Source organism: Sus scrofa, chromosome 1 (genome assembly GCF_054392235.1).
Source record: "Sus scrofa isolate SSC_HxYL_T2T_F1_AM1 chromosome 1, Sscrofa_HxYL_maternal_Yorkshire_Landrace_v2.0, whole genome shotgun sequence".
NCBI classification, from domain to species: Eukaryota; Metazoa; Chordata; class Mammalia; order Artiodactyla; family Suidae; genus Sus; species Sus scrofa.
Genome location: NC_139383.1, coordinates 258,977,297 through 259,000,386, shown reverse-complemented (window position 1 = coordinate 259,000,386; position 23,090 = coordinate 258,977,297). Strand labels below are relative to the sequence as shown.

Genomic DNA, 23,090 nt, shown 5'->3' with positions numbered 1-23,090 from the left:
TACATTCTACAACACATCTCTGGGGAAAGGCAGGTAGGGAGGAAGTGCCACTTCTTTTCATCTGACTTTGAGGGTTCACGGTATGTATAAATAAAATTCTGAGGTTAAAGGTTTCAAAGTGAAGGAAGAAAGTAAACTGTTTTTTAAAGGAAATTGCAGTGTGGCAACAGGCTGCCACAGAATACCCGTCCTTGTAGGTGAGATAAATAAACCCGCATAATGTACACAGGCATCTACACGAGAAAGGAAAGTAGAAGATGCAATATCTCCTTCTTGGCAGCCCAGAATTATTCAAGCCAACCGGGTGGGGGGCTGGAGGGGGGGGGTCTTGAACAGAAATGCTCAAGCACATGGTGCTCACAAATATAAAAATGTTTTATGCCTTCACTGTCAAGTGATTTAAATTTTAAAATATAAAAATCCAATCGTGTTCTCCAGGAATGGATGTTTAAAGCTTAGTCAGCATTAAGATGGAGATTTATTCATAAATCCCATTAAAATGAAATTCCAAACAAGTTTCCCTGAAAGGTATTTGAAAGTTGGCAATTTGGAGGCAAACGTCGGAAGTGACAGGCACAAATCTTAAAGCTGCAAAGCTCCAATGGCGAGTGATGGGGAAATCTGATGCAGATGGGTGGTGGGAAAAAATTCAGTTTCTTCTTTTAAGTAATACATATTTTTCAAGTTAAAAAAAAAAGGGGGGAGAGAGAGAAAGGAAAAGAAAGGTCTTGAACCTTTTCCCAACATGTTGCTCTGCGTGCTGGGGTCAGGCATCCCCTGACATGGTCCTGTGTAACCTGCTGGAGAATGACACAAATGAAATCTGTGAATCCCACACAGATGAATTTCAGCGTAACTTTCCTTGGAAAGAAAACAAAGGACTCTTTTCTGAAAGCTTTCAAAAAGCAGAGGGGGGAATGGGACTGAAACTGTACCAGCCTCCTCCTAGTTTGATGGACACTTAATTTTCCAAAGCGCGATCCCCCCAGGCAGGACATGGAGGAGCGCTGTAAAACCCGTATTTGATGAAACTAGTACCATCCATCCCATCAGCCTCTTTGAAAAGAAAAACAAAAACAGAGCAGCTTCCCTTAGTGTGGGGCCACCTCTTGTCTTCAAAATACTCAAATACGTTCCCTTCTTGTTTTCCTCCTCCCCCTCCTCAATTCGTATTCCTCAGGATTGAGGAAAAACCCCTTTGGAAATTGTAAACAAACCCGCCACACAAGCATACACAAATAAAACAAAAGGAAACTTGAACAATATCTCTAAGCCTCCATGGGTTCATTACCAGGTGTAAACTGAAGACAAAGGAAGAAAGAAATGACACAACTGCATTCATTTCGCCTGATTCTTTTTATCTCCTTTTTCTTTATTCCTCGACCCTAGCGGATGAACCCACCCAGGATCACAATAATGCAATTGTCAACTTCTCATTCTTTCCTTCAATGGCAGGTTTGTTTACCATTTCATGGATTGTTCGAGATGTTTTCTGTTTAAGCTCTCAAGACTGGTTTTTGCTTGAAACACAGGCACACTGAAACACAAAGCACACTCTGCCCGCCCCTTGTTCACAGCGACTTGAGCTGCTGGGTAAGCACTGCCCCACCAGGCGCCCGACCAGCCCGGTCCTCTCAGCAGTGTTGGTCCTGGTTTGCTCTGAGCTCTGCAGACTAGAAATTCCGAGACCAGCAAGGCCAAAGTCAGGTCTGACTGCCCATGAGCTGTCCGCTATCCATTAGTCTACCCAAAGACTGAAACAAAGGAATAGTCCATTTCTCAATAAGCAGCCACAACTGCCTGCAGAACTCAGCACCCGCCTGAGTGAGGTGCACAGTTTAGCATGATGCTGCTGTCACCTCAGTCTCAAGATACACGATACCTCAATCCCTTTACAACAAAATCACAAAGTGGCTCCTACTCAGATGATAAACCAGGTCAATCGGTCTTCCCCTACCTTCCACCCCAACCCAGCCCATGGCTACATCTCAGGTAAACTCCCCCAGGGAAGAGAGTCTTTGACCCCATACATTCTTCTTGTTTCTAGAGTCAATGGCATATTATTCCCTCCATCTCAAGAAATGTCTTCTCAATTTTTTGTCTTTTTGAGGCTGCACCTGAGGCATATGGAAGTTCCCAGGGTAGGGGTTGAATCAGAGCTGCAGCTGCCAGCCCATGCCACAGCCACAGCAACTTGACCTACATGGCAGCTTGCGGCAATGCTGGATCCTTAACCCACTGAGCGAACCCATATCCTCAAGGATACTAGTCGGGTTTGTTACCACTGAGACACAACGGGAACTCTGAATTCTCAATTTTAACACCGGTACTGGTATGTGATCAGAAACTTGAAGGAATAAAAATGCAAGTCATGGAGAAAACATTCCAAGGAAGGAACACTCACCACCCATCTCCCATGGCAGTGGGAAAAAAAGAACAGCTGTATGTGGAGTTCCCATTGTGACTCAGTGGGTTAGGAACCTGACTAGTATCCATGAGGACACAGGTTCAATTCCTGGCCTCGCTCAGTGGGTTAAGGATCAGCGTTGCCATGAGCTTCGGTGTAGGTGGTAGATGTGGCTCTGATCCTCCATTGCTGTGGCTGTGGTGTAGGCCAGCAGCCACAGCTCTGATTCAACCCCTAGCCCCTATGCACATCTCCATATGCTGCAGATGTAGCCCTAAAAAGCACCCCCCCAAACAAAAACAAAAACAAAACCCCGAAAAACAGCTATATGTATCCATGTCATAAAATCCTTTCTTCCCGGTTAAAACCAGATGGACAGGTTTACTGATAAAAATAAGCAAATCTTACCACTTAGGATACATTTGTCATAATGCCCAGGATCCAACTTTCGGGGTCCTCTTAGAGCTTTATTTTCCTCTCTGGTGCCAAGACCCATTCTTCCTCACTCATGCTTGGAGTTTGTGAATAATGTACAATTTTAGCACTTCAGGCACTAAAGTGACAAAGACGCAAGTGAGTATGATTCTACCGATCCTAAAAAAGCCCACTTGCTGAGCTACATAAAATTCCAGTTTGTTCACGAGGCACAGCCAGAAGAGCAAAAGAGGGTGATTTTGTGCCCAGGTTAGAAAGACAAACAGATTGTTAGCAGTGAAGGGCATGTCACATAAGTTAAAAATCATCATTAAGATGATTTTCTTTCATTCTGAGCTCAAGAAAAGGAAAGGAAAAACACTCTGTGCTTGGAAAGTCTGACTTGTGGTCATGGGAACACAGCTAAATCACAGGAACGTGAATCCAGAGGGAAACTCTAGACCCAAGTACAGGCCACCCAAGTTCCATCTTTCCCACCTGTATGTATCCACAATGGCCTCCACAGCAAAGAGGGCGGTGGGCCATCCATTCCTCAGCCATCCCCAAGACAGGAAGTCTCAGAAGAGTGCCATTCCCTGACTTGTCACTTTACTGATGTGCAAAGTTTTGGAAATTAAATTATGATTTATGGGAGTTCCCGCTGTGGCCCCACAGGTTAAGAACCTGACTAGTATCCATGAGGATGTGGGTTTGATCCCTGGCCTCATCAGTGGGTTAAGGATCTGGTGCTGCCGTGAGCTGTGGTGTAGGTCACAGACACAACTTGGAACTGGCGTGGCTATGGCATAGGCCGGCAGCTGCAGCTCCAATTCGACCCCTAGCCTGGGACCTTTGATATGCCCTGAGGGTGCACCCCCCCCCCCAGCAGAAAAAAAAAGAAAAGAAAAAATAAATTATGATTTATGACTGCGGCTATAAACTTAATTGAGTTCCATGGAGCTATCCATTTTGTAAATCATCTATAATAGGAAAGTGATTTTGTAAAACAGGATCACCCTAGGACTTTAGCATAGATGGCGACAGCATGCAGAGGTGTGGGTTTGGAAGTCACTAAACTGGCAGCAGTGAATTCCCATGGACTATGGTGTATGGCTGAGGTTCTCCTCCTGACTTTACCCATCAAGTGGCTGAGGCTAGGAAAGGTTGGTCACACAGAGAGGCAGAGGCAGGGTTTGAACAAAGATCTGTCTGACTCTAAAATCAGAGTCCTGTCTATTAGGGGTCTCTACTCAATAGGCTGACCTCTGGGTTCCTGTGATGCGAGTCAGAAGCACAAGAAAGAACATCTGAGTGTTCCACCAGCAACAAACACGTGGCAGGGAGGAGAGAGAGAGAAGGTGGCGGGAAGGCTGAGCTAGTTGAGAAAGTAACATCAGAATGGATAGAAATGAGAACAGAGAGAAAATACCACTCAACTGAATATGAAAGGAAACACTAAAATGAGCATTTCAGAGTACATGGGAAAAAAATATTCAACAAAGATTCCGAGGAAAGAAAAAATAGCCAAAATTTCAAAATGTTGTATAAAAACAAAAGAGGGGGCGGGGACCACCCAGGAGACATGTCTATAAGCATGCAGCACAGGTAAGCACTGCAAATACCCAGACCTGGAATTGTGCCTGCCCAAATGGCATGCTGTGCTTAGAGATGTGATATCTTGCCCTCAAATGACAATGTTCTAACATTCCTCAGGGGGGATTTGGCTGGGAAAAGGAAGGCACAGGAATACAAAAGGGAGATGGCTGCTTTTTGGTGGCTCCTGGACTGCTCAGGATTTCAAACCGGAGATAAGGGCTGAATTCCCAGAGAAGACCTCCTCGCCTTCTAAGTCAGGCATGTTCCTGGAGAAACGGGACATTTCTGGCTCTCATTCCAGCTCCCCAGAACACCAGCCAAACCCAGGTAAGCATCTGTTCAAAGAACTGTTTTTTCTTTTTTCTCCAGAAATCAACCAGCACAGAAACAATCACAGGAAATCTGATTTTACAGCAAATGACAAATAAGTGAATTCTAGGAAAATGGTAATCATGACAGAATCAAGCCCTCTTAAATACTACAATTCTGTACTTAGTCTACACCCTCTCAGTGCCAGGCTGCAGGGCAGGCTCCAGGGACTCAAAGGCAAAGAAGGAGTAAGGGGTGCCTTCTAGGAGCCCAGACTGAGACAGCAGAGGAGCCCACTGTTAGGAGAATACAGGCCCGCTCCATATCTAACAAACTCACTCCACTGAGTAAAGGAATAGAAGAGGCAAAGAGAATGAATGAACTGTGCCAGGAGGGTTTAACTATGCCCAGACTGAGGAAGATACAAGGAAGAGTAAGAATCAACTGGGCAGTAAAATGTGGGAGCCACAGAGGACAGCCTCCTTAAGCACTGAGTGATCCAAAAAGGAAGCTGTGCCGGTGGATCAATGCTCACTTCTCTGCAGCTCCGCAGAGAGGGTGTGAGTGAAGGTGAAAAAGTAGCTGAAGCACATTGGTGCCAGCAACCACCTTTAATTCTATTTGAGCTAGATTTTTGTGCAGACTTGGGAGAAAGGCTCTTTGGTCAGGATGAATCAAGTACCAGGAGAAAAGAAAAGACAAAAGGATTTGATTTGATTTGATTTTTTGCTTTTTAGGGTTGCACCTGAGGCATATGGAAGTTCCCAGGATAGGGGTCAAATCCGAGCTGTAGCTGCTGGCCTACACCATGGTCACAGCAATGCGGGATCCAAGCTGTGTTTGCCACCTGCACCACAGCTCACGGCAATATCATATGATGTAGCTTATACGTGGAATCTAAAATATGACACACATGAACTTATCTATGGAGCAGAAACAGACTTACAGATGTAGAAAACAGACTTGTGGTTGCCAAGAGGGGAGGGAAGGAGAGGAGGGGAGGGGAGGGATGGATGGGGAGTTTGGGATTAACAGATGCAAACTATTATATACAGGATGGATAAACAATAAGGCCCTACTGTATAGCACAGGGCACTATATTTGACATGCTGTGATAAACCATAATGGAAAAGATTATGAAATAAGAATATATATAAACTGAATCACATTGCTGTATAACAGAAATCACCAACATTGTCTGTTTATTTGTTTTATTTTTAGGACCACACTTTCGGCACATGGAAGTTCCCAGGCTAGGGGTCTTGAATTGGAGCTGTGGCTGCTGCCCTATGCCATAGACACAGCAATGCGGGATCCGAGCCACATCTTCGACCTATGCCACAGCTCATGGCAACTCCAGACCCTTAACTCACTGAGCTAGGCCAGGGATCGAACCCTCATCGGTCCGGTTAGTTAACTGCTGAGCCATGAAGGGAACTCCCAGAAATCACCAACATTGTAAATCAACTATATTTCAATAAAATAAGTTTTTAAAAAACTGACTGTGATGCACTGGCCCCCAAAAAAGGCTTAATGGAAGCACCTCTCTCTAAAGACCTGGTAGAGAAGAAGACAAAGCCAGCAGCACTTGGTGACGGATGGAAGCTAGCGCGAGAGGGATGGAGGAAGGATGTTAAGAGCTTGAGTTCCATGAATAAACAAAACTAGTACCAGCTAGCGTGTTCACGAATAAGATCACACCAAACATGAAGATACCTCAATGTTCAATTCACCACACCTTCACCTTAAGTCATAAGCAGAAGTTAAACAACTACTTTCTTATCACAACGAAAAAAAGGGACTCAATTCCTACCAGGAAAAGTAATGAAGATCAGAGGATGCATCTGAGCAGAAAAATATGTTCATCAGAGGGTGAGGAGATCACACAGGGCAGATTTAAAATCTTCAAGTCCTAAAATTGCATGGAGTGTTCAAAATGATGCATGGATTGTGATTTTCTTCAGAAAAACAGATGACTTAGCAACTGAAAGTTGGTGGTCTAAGAAACCAGAAATAGATAATACCTGTAGATAATTTAACAACAAATATTGTAAAGTCTCAAAGTATGGGGCTTGGGGTGGGACCCAAATATGCTGGAAATGTGGCCCACTATTTCTAGAAAAATTGAGAAAGGCACACCAACAATGACAAGAGAGCAGCTAAAGACATACTTCAGGCAAACAGGCAGGGAGCTTTTGAAAGCATCTATCATACAATGGCTAATAAACATAGGCAAGGGACAAAAAGAGTCCCAGTATTTCTATGTAGGTGACAGTGACCAAGGTATCTATGGTGACAAGACAGAGAATCCTCCTGCTTATCAGTGAGCTTGGACATGATCTGAGTGAGTCTTCATCTAAAGCTGGAAAACTATTTCTGACGGACTCTAAGTCAACATGCTGCAAACGGCCACCACCTCTGCACCCAATTTCCTTGTGTATCCTCAATGTGAGTGAATGGCTCGCCACTCTGTTCAAGCTCAGACCTGAAGCTTTCTCCTTCAGATGGTCCGACGTTTCCTGTGGCTGCACTTTTCACCAGGTACCACATCTCAGAGATGCATGTCATGACTCACCTCTCATCGTCTTCCTCTCCAGGCCCCTGCCTTCCTTTCCTGCTGTTCATTCAGGTCCTCAAATCCTTCACAGGCAACTCTCACAGCCTCCTAGCTGGTCCTCCTTCCTCCAAGATCTGTTCCACTTGGGCCAGCATACATGTTCTAGACATAACATCTAATGCTTCCAGGACTATGAAAGGATTATGCCCAGGGTTTGAGGATAAAGTCTATTCCTTGGCTCCTCTAAGCCTCAGCCTGCGTTTGCAGCCTCACTTTTAGCTAATTCCCAATTCCTTGCACAGTCAATGTTTCATCATTGGGAGTTGTCAATCAAGAGCTACCTGGTGCTCCTCCTTTTCGCCTGGCAAATCCCTACCCATCCTTCAAAACCCAGCTGCAATGTCACCTACTCAGTGAGGACTTCCCCCACTGACCCAGACAGAACCCTGCTCTCCTCTGTGTTTTGACAACACACATATACATGAGATTCTCACCCGGATCTCATTCTACCCTCACACCTTATAAGTTCTCTTCCACCAGCAAAATTGGCCAGATCCAGGCCTCTGACCTTAAAGCATCCCACAGCAACAGGATCTGGGCTGGTGGTATGAGGCATGCTCCAGCTGAGTTAATGCTGACAAAAATCAATTTTATTTGCTCCCAAACTTCTTTGTACCTGTTATATTTGTATTTGTTCCTGAGCTTATTCAATTTAACTAATAGTATCTCAAATGATGAGAGATGGGTATAAAAAAACACCATTTCTATGAAAGCTATGTTAAATGCTTTGAAAAGATTTGATAAAGTCAAGTTGCTAAAAAAAAAAAAAAAAAATTACTGTCAAATTACGTTTTGGCAAGACCAACTACGAAAGACTGAGGAGAACATAAAAATCTAGGACTCTGCTCTAAGACTGTTCCACAAATGTCTAAATTATCATTCCACTAAAAAGAAATTGAAATTCAGAGTAGCATGCAAAGCAATATAGGGGGCTATGGTTTATACAAGAGAAAAAATGGGTAATTCCAATCAAAGCACCCAGACGCAAATACATAAGCTTGACCCTACAGCACATTACTGGTGAATAAATGCACTTTTAAGTGAAAATAAAATGCATAAGGCATTTGAAATTTTCAAATATCCAGGATAATGTGGAGAAAAAGAATTTATATATATATATATATATGTATGACTGGGTCACTTTGCTGTACAGTAGAAATTGACAGAACATGGTAAATCAACTATAATGGAAAAAATAAAAATCATAAATCATTATTTTAAAAAGAAAATGCAAAGATTTGTATTTTAATGTTAATAGAAGCCTTATTTATAACAGCCTCACATGAGAAAAACCAAAATGTCCATCAACAAATGAACTGCTAAATGAATTAAACAGAATACAATTAAATACTACTCAGAAAAAAAAAGAACCTATTGCTGTAAGCACAACAGACAACTCATAATTATTTTTCTTAGTGAAAGGTACTAGACCCCTCCTGCCTAAAAAAAAAAAACCCACCTAACATAACATATAATTTCCATAAAATGAAGACTAGGAACTTTTGGGGGTGATGGATATGTTTTTTACTTTGACTGTGGTGATGGTTCCATGGGTGTATACATATGGCAAAACTCCGTAAACTATATACTTTAAATAGATGTAGTTTAGAGTAGTTAATTGTGCTTTAATAAAATTGTAAAAAGAAAGAAAAAGAAGAAATTTTCAAATATCACTGAGAAACTAGGTCTTGATTATATCATATGAGTTTCTGGAGTTCCCCTGTGGCCTAGCAGTTTAGGATCCAGTTCTCACTGCTGTGGCTCGGGTCACTGCTGTGTCTTGGGTTCAATCTCTGGCCAAGGAACTTCCAATTCTGCGGGTGCAGTCAAAATACAAATAGTTTGTACAGTATCTATGTTTGACCCTATTTTATACTAATTCAAAAAATATTTATTGAGGGAGTTCCCATTGTGACTCAGCAGTAATGGGTTTGTTGTTGACGGTTGGATGTGGAAACCCCAGTCAGAAATTGGGATTTCAGGAGTTCCCATTGTGGCTCAGTGGGTTAAGAACCCAACTAGTATCCATGAGGACGCAGATTCGCTCTCCGGCCTTGCTCAGTAGGTTGGGGATCCTGCATTGCTATGAGCTGAGGTGTAGGTTGCAGACAAGGCTCAGACATCACGTTGCTGTGGCTGTGGTGTAGGCCAGCAGCTGTAGCTCTGATTCAACTCCTAGCCTGGAATTTCCATATGTCACAGGTGTAGCCCTAAAAAGACAAAAATATTGAGAGGTTTCTATGTGCTAGGCACTTCCAAGCACTAGGGATACATCAGTGAAAAAAACCAGCAAGGATCCTTACATTTTCGATTGACTGGAATAGTATCATGTGTGTTTTTATAGCCAGAGACTCATGGTCCTTTCGTGAAGAAAAATACTTTTAAGGAAAAGTCTGCTGACTTGAATTGGGGGACAACTTTCTTAAATTCAATCCTGTAATCGTTGTCTGTCTGTCTACCTAGCGTTTTGGGTTACAAAGACTACCAAGCTGCAAAAACTATATGTAGCACAGAGTTATATATAAAGAGGATTCACACATTCAAGAGATTTACTTATGTTAAAAGGTTTCTCAGGTTCTGATTTCCTTTGACATTCAACTTAACGCTCTTTCTCAAGATTGCCTGTTGTTCACTTCATGTTATTAATAGGCAGCAAAATTTGGCATCTAGAACATCATCAACTACAGATCACAAATGCAACTGCCCAAGTATTTCCTTTGAAGACTCTCAGAAAGGCTCTCTAGATAGAACACCAGGCCATTCCAAAGGGAAGCGGTATTAGAAATTTAGCTTTGGAACACAAGTCTTTTCAACTCCTCCTGGACAGTGTCTAAAGGGGAACATAAATCTCTAGAGGCAGCCACGTTGTTTTATTTCCTTCTTTTGATTATGCCTTGAAAATCTCCAGGCCAAGGACTCCGGCCCCTCCTTGTCTTCTCTCATCTGTAGAGTTCTCTGGCCTGGATGCACACGATTATGATACAATGGCCAGGGGGACAATGGATGCTGGATGACTATATATAGGAATTCAGAGCTCCGTTGTCATGGAGGCCAGCGGAAAAACAAACGCCTAATCCTGAAAATAAGGTTGAGGCCAAACTTGAAGGAAACACACACTGAAAACTTCCTGTCATTCTGATGAGCGAAAACAAAACCTTGAAATATGATCAGGGAAAACAAAACAAAACAAAACAAAAAGTTAAGTCTTCAACATGACAAAAACACAGCAAAAAAAAAAAAAAAAAGAGGGGGCCCACCTTCTCTCTTTGAGACTTGGTGTCCCATCCTCCTCAAGTTCACTGGAAGTGTCTCGAAAGGCCTTATTTGGCATGAAGTTTCCTATTCTCATTCGCTCTGTATTTTGGGGGGAATCCAGGCAAGTTTGAGGACTCATGGACTTGCAATTCACTAGGTCCCATAACGGGGACAAGCCCATTTGTTTCTCTGTTTTCTTCCAATGGCATCACCATCTACCCAGTCAATAAACTCGGAACGAATCCTTGGTTCATTTCTCTGTTTTGTTCTATATGTTTAATTAACAAAAAAGCCCTATTTGTTCAACCTCCTGAAAAGCCAGACTCAGTGATCCAGTGTTGTTTGTTTGTTTTATGTGTTTTGTTTTTTTTTTTTTTTTGGTTTTTAGGGCCGCACCCACGGCATATGGAAGTTCCCAAGCTAGGAGTCAAATCGGAGCTGTAGCTGCTGCCAGATCTGAGCCACACCACAACTCACAGCAATACCCGATACTGAACCTACTAAGCGAGGCCAGGGATCAAACCTGTGCCCTCATGAATCCTAGTTGGGTTCCTTAACCGCTGCGCCATGAAGGGAACTCCAGTGATCTAGTGTTTTCTCAGGCCCCTGTGGTTGCTTGCTTGGGTGAACACCCATTGCACAATGTTCCTAACTGGCTTTCTATCTGCAAGTTTCTCCTCCCCCTAAGATCTTTTTCTTTTCTAAAAGCAAATTTGGTCAAGGTACTCACTCGTACTTTCAAGAAAAACGTCCAAACTCTGAACACTGCCCTGGGCACCTTCATCTTCCCAGACCTACCCCATCCCCCACCCCCACTGTTTCTACTCAGTGCTTCTTCCCAGCCCCCTGGAAGGTTCCCAAGAGTCGCTCTGTGTGCTTCTTTTCACTGCTTCTTTTGCACATTCTCGCAATATCCTTCTTCTATTTCTCAGCCTGGCAAAGTCGTATCATCTTTCGAAACTGAACTCTGTTCAAATGTACCATCACTATGACGATCTTCCTGCATCTTTCTAGATACAGTTATTCAATTCGTCCTTTAAGGCTCTCCTGCCAGTACTCATGCTTCATTGCAAGGAGAATATCCATCCATCTACCCATCCATAACTTTTTAATTTTTCATTTATTTATTTTTTTTGGCCGCTCCCACAGCACGTGGAAGTTCCTGGGCCAGGGACTGAATGTGCAGCATAGCAGTGACAATGCCGGATCCTTAAAGAACTCTTCCATAACTTTTTTAAAATTCACTATCTCCCAGAACTTAGTTCAGGGCCTGGCCCAAAAGAGGTGCTCAATCGATATACTACTGAGATCCAAAAAGAGTTCAAACTGAAAAAGTGCTCTGGAAAATCCAGATTTAAAAAGGAAAATCCAATTAACTTAATGTCACTCTCTCTTTGAACACTGAGGTTAACAGAGCATCCCATTGAAACACTGACCCATTTTTCTGGAAACAAGCCTGGGTCTTTTCTAATTGCCTGGAGAATGGCTTCTAGAACATTTGAGAATCTGAATGGCAGGAAATTCATAATCCCTGGCCATCCCAAGAAGCCACAGGCATAATTTCTGGTTTTCACCCTACATCAGCAATAGGTCTAAACACTGAAACAGATGATTTCAGGATGTCCAGGAGCCACTTGGAGGATTCTGTGTGCAACTCTCCTTTTTTGCACCCACTGGTAGGCATGGAGGTTTCTGAAGTGCACAGGTGTAACGGGGACCATCGATCTAACTGCACCACGACTTTGCTATAGTCAGCTCTAAAGCCATGGAAATGGAGGACTCTGCAATCCAGGAGAAGGTATTTAATGGATTACCTGATGTAAACTATGTAAACTGTTTCACCAATGGACTCCCTCTCCTCCCAGATACGTACCGCAAGGCTATTCATTTTGCAGGAGGACTTGTGGCGACTCAGAAAAGCAGAGATGGCTTTATGTCACCCAGCCAGGCAATGGAGGAAGAGGAATAACCTGGGGCTTCGGCATGACCCAGTTTCAAAAACATGTTCTTTTTCTGCCACAGCCGTTCGCAGACATCGTAGGTATTCCTTCTGTACTAAATGATATTTGTAACTCCAAGTGTGTGTTCTTGAACACCCTCCTTGAAACCGGCTGGAAACTTGCAGGGAAACAAATGAATGTGTGGTGAAGGAGGCTTTTTCTCATGTTTTTTGGGAGGAAACGCTGGGTGGCATCTGCCATTGTTAATTGAGACGCGCTCACAATACCAAATGCATAATTCACCTGCGACTCTTTTGAATTGTGTGATGAGGAAGTAATGCTTCCTGCTGTTCGTTTAGATTGTATAGATGTCTTTACCACGCTGAAAATCCAATGAACAACGACGAGGACAAAAGCCTCTTTATATCAGGGACTTGGCCTCAACCACTGAGAGCTTGCTCACAACTTCAGATGGCATTTAGTGCTCACGGGGCCGTGGGCAAGGCCACCAAGCTTCCTCCTCCAGGCCCTGACTGGAGGGAAGATACCTACAGGCTTCAAGGAGGCGGTCACAATATACAGCTTGTTAAGGACAGCGCAGGGAGTTAAGGAACGAGAGCAGAGATTTCTCAAAAGCTTAGCAAATCAAGAGGAAAGAACACATCGGAGGATAAGCATATATATTTAGATACATGTGGAGCTCGAAGTGATGAGATGGAAATCAGGTGAGAAGACCGATGGCAGATCAAGAACAGGAACAAGCAGCCAGACTTCAAAGTGCACGGGTTTTCGAAAATTGCCCCCCTCCCCCAGCAGCGGGAGTCTCTGAACCAACACACCCAGTGGGCTTCGTACCCCCCTTTTCTTTTTCTCTTCTTTTCACCTATTCCCATGAAGTAGAAGAAAATCCTGGCTCCAGGTTAAGCTATATATTTTTAATCACCATCAAGCAGTAGGTCCTTCTCTTAGGATAGAACCTCTTCCCCCCACTCCACAGGAATTCTGCTAGGGGTGCTGGGCTCAGGTGTAGGGCATAAGCTTCCAAGAAGCAAAGGGATCAAGCAATGAGGTCCGTGTCCATCGTGGCTTAGCGGCTTTAGGTCTAGACGCTGTGTCAGGTGCTTTTTCACAAAGTCCCTCACTGATCTTCACCATGACCTTGTGAAAGGGGACCTCTTACTTCCCATTCTACAGACAGGGAAAGCAAGGGAGCACCCAGAAAACAGGTCATGTCTCAGATACCCAGAGCATGCACGAGAGCCTCCCCATAACCCTGTGACTCTCAATGAATCAGACCTCTGGTTCCTCACCCGTGAAATGGAGGTGGTGAGTCCCCAGCAACCCCACCGGGTGCAGGGGAGGACAGAAGAGAGCTTGTGTGACACACAGTGCCTGGCATGGGGGAAGGGTTCTAAGGGTCTCAGTTCCAGGCCAAGTCAAGTCTACATCGTGTAATTCTGTACTTTTGGTGTTTAGGGACTATTTTCTATAGATGAAAGGATTTGATCTCCTTAACTGACTGAGGGATGGAGGGGAATGGGCACCCCTTACATAGCTCTAAATGGATGTAACTGACATTCATCCCAGCTCCAGGCACGTGGTAGGTGTTTGGCAGCTACTTGGTGGCTGATGATGGGCAGAGTCAACCGCACTGCCCCTTCTGGCAACAACCCGCAGGCTTGTTCTGGAGGTGAGGATGACTGCCATGGGAGGGGACGGATCGTGGGGCTTGGACTCAGCTCAAAGCAGGGCTTGACCCGAATAATACACCCATGCACCTCTATTCTGTTAGATAACAAGACACACAAATCAACTTGCTACGAAAAGGCATGTCAGAGCAAATTTCATTCCCAAACTTTAGAGGCTTTTCTGGCAACCATTCTGGGGTCTAAATTTTTTTTTTTTTTTTTTTTTTTTTTCTACACCACCTCCAGCTTTGAGCAAGGCCCTGGGGTATCCAGACGGTCATTCCCATCACCAATGACGCTCTCCCGAGCTCCCTTACCCACCACCACCGCCCCATCCTCTGTGCCCTTTTACTTTGCTGTCTTTGTCTCTCTCTTTTTTTAGGGCTGTACCTACAACATATGGAGGTTCCAGGCCAGGAGTCAAATTGAAGCTGCAGCTGTCAGCCTTTACCACAGCTCACTGCAATGCCGGATCCTTAACCCACTGGGCAAGGCTAGGGATCAAACCTGCGTCTGAGTGGATACTAGTCAGATTCACTTCCGTTGAGCCACGACGGGAACTCCCGTTGTTGTCTTTCTCTTGATAGCACTTCTTACCTCCCAATCTACAGTATGTATGGATTGATTGGTTGGTTCTCCCTACTTTCTATCAGAGGGTTTGTCTCAAACTTTCTTAACTTGCATAGATTTTATTTCATAACCAGTGAGGGCATCTAAGCTTTCTTGGAAATGTCTGGCTCAGCTGAGCGTGGACAATCTGCCCAAGACCGAATATGAGAAATACTGAGGTTCTGCGTCAAGAGGCAGGCCTGCCAGCATATCTCTATGCGTCACAGCCTTTTGAGGGTTGCACCATGAACATCAACACTTCAGACTAGATTCATTCACTTAAACAGCTCGTTTGAGTGCCCATGTGGGCAAGGCAATCTGCCACGCTCTGGGGACTCAAAAATCAAATGACAGCCTCTACCTTCAAAATGCTGGTGGTCTGGGGGGGAGATGGAAAGTCAGTCACAACAGAGTATGATCCCCTCTGATACTAAAGAGCACTTAAAGATGCTCAGGAACAGAGAGAAGGTCCCTCCGCCAGACAGAAAGAGTCAGGAAGGCTTCCAGAGAAGGGCGGGATGCAAGTTTTCAAGGATGAGCAGGTATTAGTCAAGTGAATGGGGTAATGAGGAGGTCGGGTGAAAATGAGTGGCAAAGGACATTCCAGGACGGAGTATGAGAGCAGGACTCTGCAGACGGGGCATTCAGCCCAGCCAGCTGCAACACAGGATGCAGGCAGGACAAATGGGTAGAGCGTGACCCCAGAGAGAAAAGGGGTCCCAAATATCAGCTTTGCATGCTGAACTTGGAATCTATTCTGAAGGCAAAGCAGGGTTTTAGGCTGGATCCAGACGAGATAGAGGCTTCACATTTTTACCTTTTCTGTGTCTATAAATTGTACCCAGAGCCCTGACCAGCGATGTTTCCAATGCAGAAGGCATAAATGCAGTCCCACTGCGACGGAAAACCAACCAGCAGCACATCCTGTATTGACAACGGAGTATCAGCAGCAGCCTGTGGCTCCACGCTTTGTGTGGTTAGGTAGAAAACGCCGACGTAGGAGCTCTCCCCCCTCCGGTTTTTACTAGCAGGTTGGAACTGTTCGTTTGAAACTCAGTTCCTACTGTTTCTACTGAACACATTACACTTACATCTGGAATAGATTATGGCCCTACCTATGGGAAGGAAAAAATGGAATCCCAGTAGGCTACCTTTTCTGCGCCCTACCAACCCTTCACGTGCAAGAAAACAACAGGGAAGCACAGGAGACCACGTGCTATGTCCACACACTGGCAGACACCAAGAATGTGCAGGCGTCAGCCAAGATCCTGTGGTCTGTTTCCCAAATACAGCATTTCAGCAACATCCAAAACACTTCTCTAGCTGTATTTGTCTCAATTTTAACACTCATGTGTCAACTTAAGGACACTTATTCCATAATTCTTGGACTCATGTAGACACAACTCCATGATCAGAATGCTACTTTGTAAAGCGATTCAGTATTCTTCTAGATTCATTAGCTTTTTATAAATGGTTTGTTCAGTCATAATAAATATTATATCTACTCTGTTAGATATTTGATACCAAGACCATCAGGGCTCATATTTCAAGAGCTCCCTGGTTATGAGGGGAGTTACTAAAACACACACTCAAATGAATGCTCAAAGACCAGAGCCAGAGCCCTGGGCCTTTCCACCTGTGTGAGCAGAGAGGCCAGAAAATAATGGGGCTCTGAAGTCCAAAAAAAAAAAATTCCAATCTTGATTTACTACTTTAAAGTGTTGTCACAGCTAGTTATAGGACACAACAACTTGCATTTTACATCTATGGGACATCAACTCTAGAAAGCAGACTGTAATATGCCAGTTGTTTAGAACAGAAAGATGAGCAGGACAAAGACGCAGTTTCTAACGAGCTCCCTTTCTGGTACTAACAGGAAAGTGGCAGAACGGACCACGTGTCCCCAGGGGAGGTTGGCCCTGCACCGTGGGGTTTCAGAGGAGGGAGAAGTGACTCACACCAGGCATCCCGGGAAACACCATGGTAGTGGAGGAATGTGCACCTGGCTTTGAAGGACAAGTAGGGTCTGGACACGTGGAAGCAGAGGAAAGGGGAAGCAGCTAGGAGACAGGCATGGGGAATGCTGGGAATTTTGTCTGCGCCCATCGGCACACAGATGTTCCCAGGCCAGGGATCAAACCTGCGCCACGGCAGTGACAATGCCAAATCCTTAACCACCAGGGAACCAGAGAACTCCTGGAATTTTTTTTTTAATGGGCCAGGTAGTGCTGTTAAGAGTTTCTTGAACGGCAGAAGCATATGACTCTTCTCCTGGCATAGTGTAGAATGAAGGGAGGGGTCTGTCTGCAGGTGGGGTGGGTGTGGCCATGGCTGAGATAAGAGATGGGAGGGAGGGAAGGAGGGATGTGAAAGGGAGTAAGCAGAGGGCAGCAACAGGACTGAGTGGGCAACTGATGGGACATGGGTCCAAGGAGACCTGGAGATGCAGTGGACTCTAGCTGGGAACCAAGAGCCCTGGCAGGGGGGCAGGTTGGGGAGGAGGTCAGGGAGGTCCACTTTAGAACCTCTGAAGTGGAGGCTGTGGGAGACCTCCAGATGGAGAAGGTGAGGAGCAGATGGAAAAGACAGTCTAGGACTGAACCTGAGAGGTCAGATGCCGGGGGCAGCATCGGAAAAGCGAGAGTTGACGCCATATGTTTGCGAAGGGGGAGAAGACTGAGGACCAGACTGGGGTCACTGTGATGGCAGCGGGAGGAAAAAGCAGTGACAAGAGGCTCAAGGGAAGGTGTCATCAGAGAGGCCAGTGGAGAGCCCAAGACATACAGCATGACCCAAACCACAGAAGGGAGAATTTCCCCGGGAGGAAGGTCAGCAGTTTTAAATGCCATGGACAAAAAAAGAAGGATGAGGCAGGAGCAGAGGCCACAGGCTTGTTTGTCTGGAGTCGCTGTCCACCCTTGTAAAAGCCACATTGCAAAGGAGTCCAGAGCAGGCGGAGGAGGGGAGGCAGCAGTGGCAGGTGTAAACAAGGGGGTAATGAGTCTTTCCCTGAGAGCCTGTCTCTGGAGTCAGCTGGTAAGAGGTCACTTCCTGAGCAGCTTCACTAAAATGCTGAAGACAGAAGACAGATTCTAGCGGTTTGGGAAAGGAATGAGTGGGGAGGAAGAACACGTTGGGAGTATCCGAGGCTAAGACAGAAAGTGCGGGAGTCAAACTGCAGAAAGGCTTATCCAAGAATGGTTTTCATATTCAAAACACAGAGCACTTTCCTGGGGCTCAGATTCTCCGAGGAAAAAAATAACACATCTGAGAACTGAGATTTAGAGAGACACTGTGACACAGCAGACAGAGCCCTGGAGTCAGGCTGACTCCACCCAAACCCCCCGACTCTGCCAGGTAGTAACTGTGACCTTTCTTAAGCCTGTTTTCCTACTTGTGAAACCAGCAGGAAGCTGATTATAGAAGTTCCTGTTTCATGGAATTGCTGTGTGGATCAAATGAAATGAGACAATGTTCATAAAAGACTTAATACACATGCAACAAATGATTGTTATCATTCATTAAAATGTATATTGGTTAATTACAATAATTATTTTCATGTCCAACTTTGGGACTTGTCAATGCATTACAGCTACCAACAGGACCTCAAGTGCTAAGGAGTTTCTTGTATGGCTGGTTTCAATTAAGCCCCAAAGTTCAAATAAATTTAAATCAACAGGAGTCCAGATTCAACACCACTTTCCAAACACTGAATTATTTTTGGCTCCCAAGAAACAGTCAAGAGATTTCATTCAGTTTCCAAGGGAAGATGTGAAAGTTTTTTCCTTTTCTATTAAAAAAAAAAAAAATCCTCATCAATCTCTGGTTCATGACAAATCATCATAAATTGATGAGGAATTCGCTTCTACTATACTATTTATTTTGTTTTTTTGGCCTCGCCCACAGCATATGGAAGTTTCCAAGCCAGGGACTGAACCTGCACCACAACAGTGACGACTCCAGATCCTTAACCCACTAGGCCACCAGGGAACTCCAGTACTACTTTAAAAATGTCTAAGATTTTCTAGTAATTTAGAATATGAAAGCATTTTCATATCTCACCTCATTTGTACCACAAAATAACTGCATAAAGTAGCCATCATCATTATTTTACGAACAAGACATCAAGTCTCAGAAAAGGTCAGTGATTTATCTCAGCATACCTGCGGGTGATACAGGGCGGTCAGGCTCTCTGCCTGAGACTGCACAGGGTGAGAGGTCCCCGGCCTACAAGGCGGGTGGTACTTCCTGGATTTGGACCTCACATGCAGGGATCCAACTTTCCAGTGCAAACTATTAGGGAGAGATGATCTATACAGAGACCTGGTTTCAAACCATCTGTCCCTCACTTTCAGGAGCTCCATTTGAGTCAAAATGGGTCCTCCTTGGCATCTGCTCAGTCAAAACGACAACACCCAGTGATACACAGAAGACATGACCCACACCAGTACTGCAGCACAATTGCAAAGTTGCTGGGTTCCACGGAACCCTCAGATATGTTCCCCGAGTGGGAGTGCCTGATGGGTGCCGCGGCCACCAGATGCCTGGAGCAGGACCTCTAGTGGCCCATCTGTGGCTGCCAGTCACCTCTTACCCCTCCCAGAGACAGGAGGCCCACAGGCCTGAGAAGAGCTGCCCACCCTCCGCCCTGGTCCACAAGGGGAGGCTGGGGCTGTGGGCGGGGCTGGTCTCAGCACTGCCTAACTTTACGCGGCTTCACGTCACCGACTCAAGTACAGTCATCTCCTTTTATCGGGATTATGATGATTAGTATAAAAATCCACCAATTTACTCAGTATATTTATTATGAAAGCTGCTTTCTCACACATTGTTTTTGCTTTCTCTCCATGTATAAAAGGGTAAATAAATGAAATCTTAAACCAAGACTTACAAAGAACCACCATCACTCCATCCTGTGGTTCTCAAAACTCTTTTCTGCTCTGGTAACTCACAAGGGGTGGACATATAGGTCCCCAACATTTTTCCCCAGGGATACTATGGAAATGGCCTAGAAAATGAGAAGAGGGAGAAATATAGTGAAAAGTACATAAAACCTTCTTGTTGAATTACAGGGATAGAGGCACATAATAATGAAGCCACTGAAAAACAAGAAAGAGAACAAAATAAATCTATCTTGCATTTTAACATTGAACTTAATCATTTTTAGAAAGTTATCTTTTTCAGAGGTAACATAATCAAGGTGCAAAAGTGTACTGTAGATGTATTTGCGGAAATGGTTTTATTGTTAAAAATACATGGAATGTACTGATTTTAACGTGTTAGCTGGGAAGTTTACTAATACTTTACTGCCTGCCTTTAATGGAATTATTCCCATTGTTCCTTCTAACAGACATGTCAGTGGCACTATCCTTGCGTGCACGCAAGGTAGATGTGGATTTCTTCATCTTCTCTGTATTCCTAATTAAAAACGTACCCATGGGGAAAATTGTAAAATACTATAAAAATCGGAGTCATAGGAAAACCACCTCTCCCAAGTACAACCTAATAATTTGTGATACCCCAGCTGTGAACTCTCTTGCTGCTCATTCCATTTGTTCACTGTTAGCTTTGGGGCAGGCAAGGTAAACACTGCAGCTATTTGCAACTTCTGCCACCTTGGCTGTGACTCCACGCCTGTCTCTTTCACTCAAGAAAGTAAACCGATGTCACAGAGGGATAAATCTGAATCAGCTCCAATTTACTTTTAAAAGGAAATTGGATTTGTGGTTAACAAAGAGAACCTTGAAAACAGACTGGGGAAGCTTGAGATTAGAGCCAGAAAGACTGGCAAAAATCAGAGGAAGTGGAGCTCTCGTTGTGGTGTAACGGGATCAGCGGTGTCTTGGGAGTGCTGGGACGTGGGTTCAATCCCCAGCCCGGCGCAGTCGGTTAAGGATCTGGTGTTGCCGCACCTTAGGTCATGACTCTGACTCGGATCTGATCCCTGGTTCAGGAACTCCACATGCTGTGAGATGGCCAAAATCAACAACAACAGAGGGAGCAGAGGGTGAGGGTTATTCAGGGATGGGGTCTGACAAGTTGAAAACCACAGAAGGACAATGGAGGGAGAGACACAAGGATGCTGGGAAAATCCCTTCTGAAATGGCTAAACGTAGAGTCTGGGTTGAGTAGACAAGGGTCGTTGGGTGGTGGTCAGAGAGAATTGAAGAGTTTGGGATGCTGAAGGCAGAGTGGTTATGGTGAGTCCAGCCTCAAAAGAAGGGTGGTGGAACACAGTCAGCGAAGAGGCAAATATCTCCAGCTGAAGAGACCAAATATTTGTTGCGTCATTATCACCGGGTCCAGTACGGCAAAATTCCAGAGCACGATGGTCATGACTGGCGTGAAAAGGCAGGCTGTGAGCCTGGCACTGAGTTCACTGAGGAAGGTGAAAGAACATTCCAGAAGATATGGAGACGGAAGTAAGCTGAGAGCAGGCATTCGAAATGTGATGGAAGCAAAAAATACTGTTCAACAGGTGGCAGAAAGTAAGGCCTGCACTCACTCCTCTTCTTGGCTGCTTGAAGGAAAGGGATGAGTCACTTTAGGTGCAGAGTTGACAGGGTAAGCGGCGTTGCCGTTGCAGGGAAGGCCAACATTAGGTAAGTGGAGGAGGGAGGGGTGACCTGAGACAACGTACGCTCTTATGGTTCACGCGCAGCCCCGTTCTGCTGGCCTTTCCCAGCTATCTTTTGCAGTCACTCAAATTCCCAGGCTTTTTGACACATAAACTATTGTTTTGTCCCTTCTCCTTGTGCGTGGTTGATTTTGCTGCCCTCCTTCATATCAAGAAGTCATTACTGAATGGCCTGCCAAGGGCTAAGACTCTGGAACAGTCCTTGACCTCAGAGAGCACACAGTTTAGTTGGGGAGACAGATCTGATAACTGACAATTACAAGAATATTTGGCAAGTCTAGTAATGGAAGTGAATACAAAGGTCAGAAGCTACCCAAGTTTTATATTTATCCCCCAGCAAAATCTCACTTTCAGCTCATTACTCTGAACAGTCTAGACAGTCTGTAATCTGGATTCTGTCATTTAACTTATGGAGCATTTGCCAATATTTCAAATGTATTAAGACTGAAGCAAGAGAAAAAGAGACTTAAGTCATTTTTTAGAAGACGAGAGAGCCTGAACGTGAAATAAACGAGGGAATTTTTGATTGGCAAAACCTCAAAGGCCTTATACAAACCTGAGACCCCCCCATCTTAAATACATATATCACATACACACAAAAATACTGAGGCCTTTACATCCTTAATATTTATGATTTAAAGGGGAATCCTCTTTGGTGCTTTGTTTCACTATTTCAAAATGGTGAGAGAAGATTTTAAGTGAAGATGAAAAGATGCAAGAAAGTAGTTTGTATATTATGGTTCCAATTTTGAAAAAAAATTAAAATAAAACAGAACCCTTTTTGTATATGCAAGGAACAAAGAGCTAGATGATTCTACAGCAGACTGTTATTAGGGTTATTTGGGGTACAGACAGGCTAGCATGATGGGTGACCCTCATAATTTATGGCACGTGTTGCCATTAAGCTGTTCTATAATCATAATTAGGCATGATTTTTGTAATCAGAAGGGAGATCTATGGAGACATCTTAAAAGGGGAGAACTACCTCCCATAATTAATTTTTTTTTTCAATTTTATGGTGGCATCCGTGGCATATGGAAGCTCCCGGCCAGGGACTGAATCCGAGCCAAAGCTATGACCCATGCTGGACCCTTTAACCCACCATGTTAGGCTGGGGATCGAACCCTTGCCTCCAAAGTGGCCCAAGCCGCTGCAGTTGAACTCCTAACCCACTGTGCCACAGCAGGAACTCCTCCCCTGACTACTCTGAATGCACATTCATTGCTGAAGACCCACAGGGATCAGCATCGCACACTCCTATTTCCGAAGTCCCCTCCCACTTCCAAAAGGGATGGGGACCTTGCTGCTGGTCTTCTTTGTTTAGCCTGTTTCTTAACAATATAAAGACCTCTTCCTGGTATTAATTACCCCTACATTTTGGTCCTGCCTCTCCCCACCCTGCCAACTGCCCTCCCACTAACTTCCCTACACACCCTCCACTCTAGCTGACTGGTCTCCTTGCTGTCTCATCATTACGTCTTCTGTACACCTGTTCACTTCTCATACTCGTCCCACCTGGGGCACTTCTACCAGTCTATAAAAATCCTGCTCATCCTCAAGGCCCCGCCTGAACCCCACCTTTTCAAAGAAGCCTCCCAGGACTCATCAATTCCATCTC

The 23,090-nt window shown here is 44.6% G+C and overlaps 1 protein-coding gene across 50 annotated transcripts in view; it reads right to left on the bottom strand.

Annotated features, from left to right (window-relative positions):
* The window catches only part of ZNF462 (zinc finger protein 462), a 150,121-nt gene that overhangs the window by 34,747 nt on the left and 92,284 nt on the right, over positions 1–23,090 (bottom strand). The window lies entirely within an intron of this gene.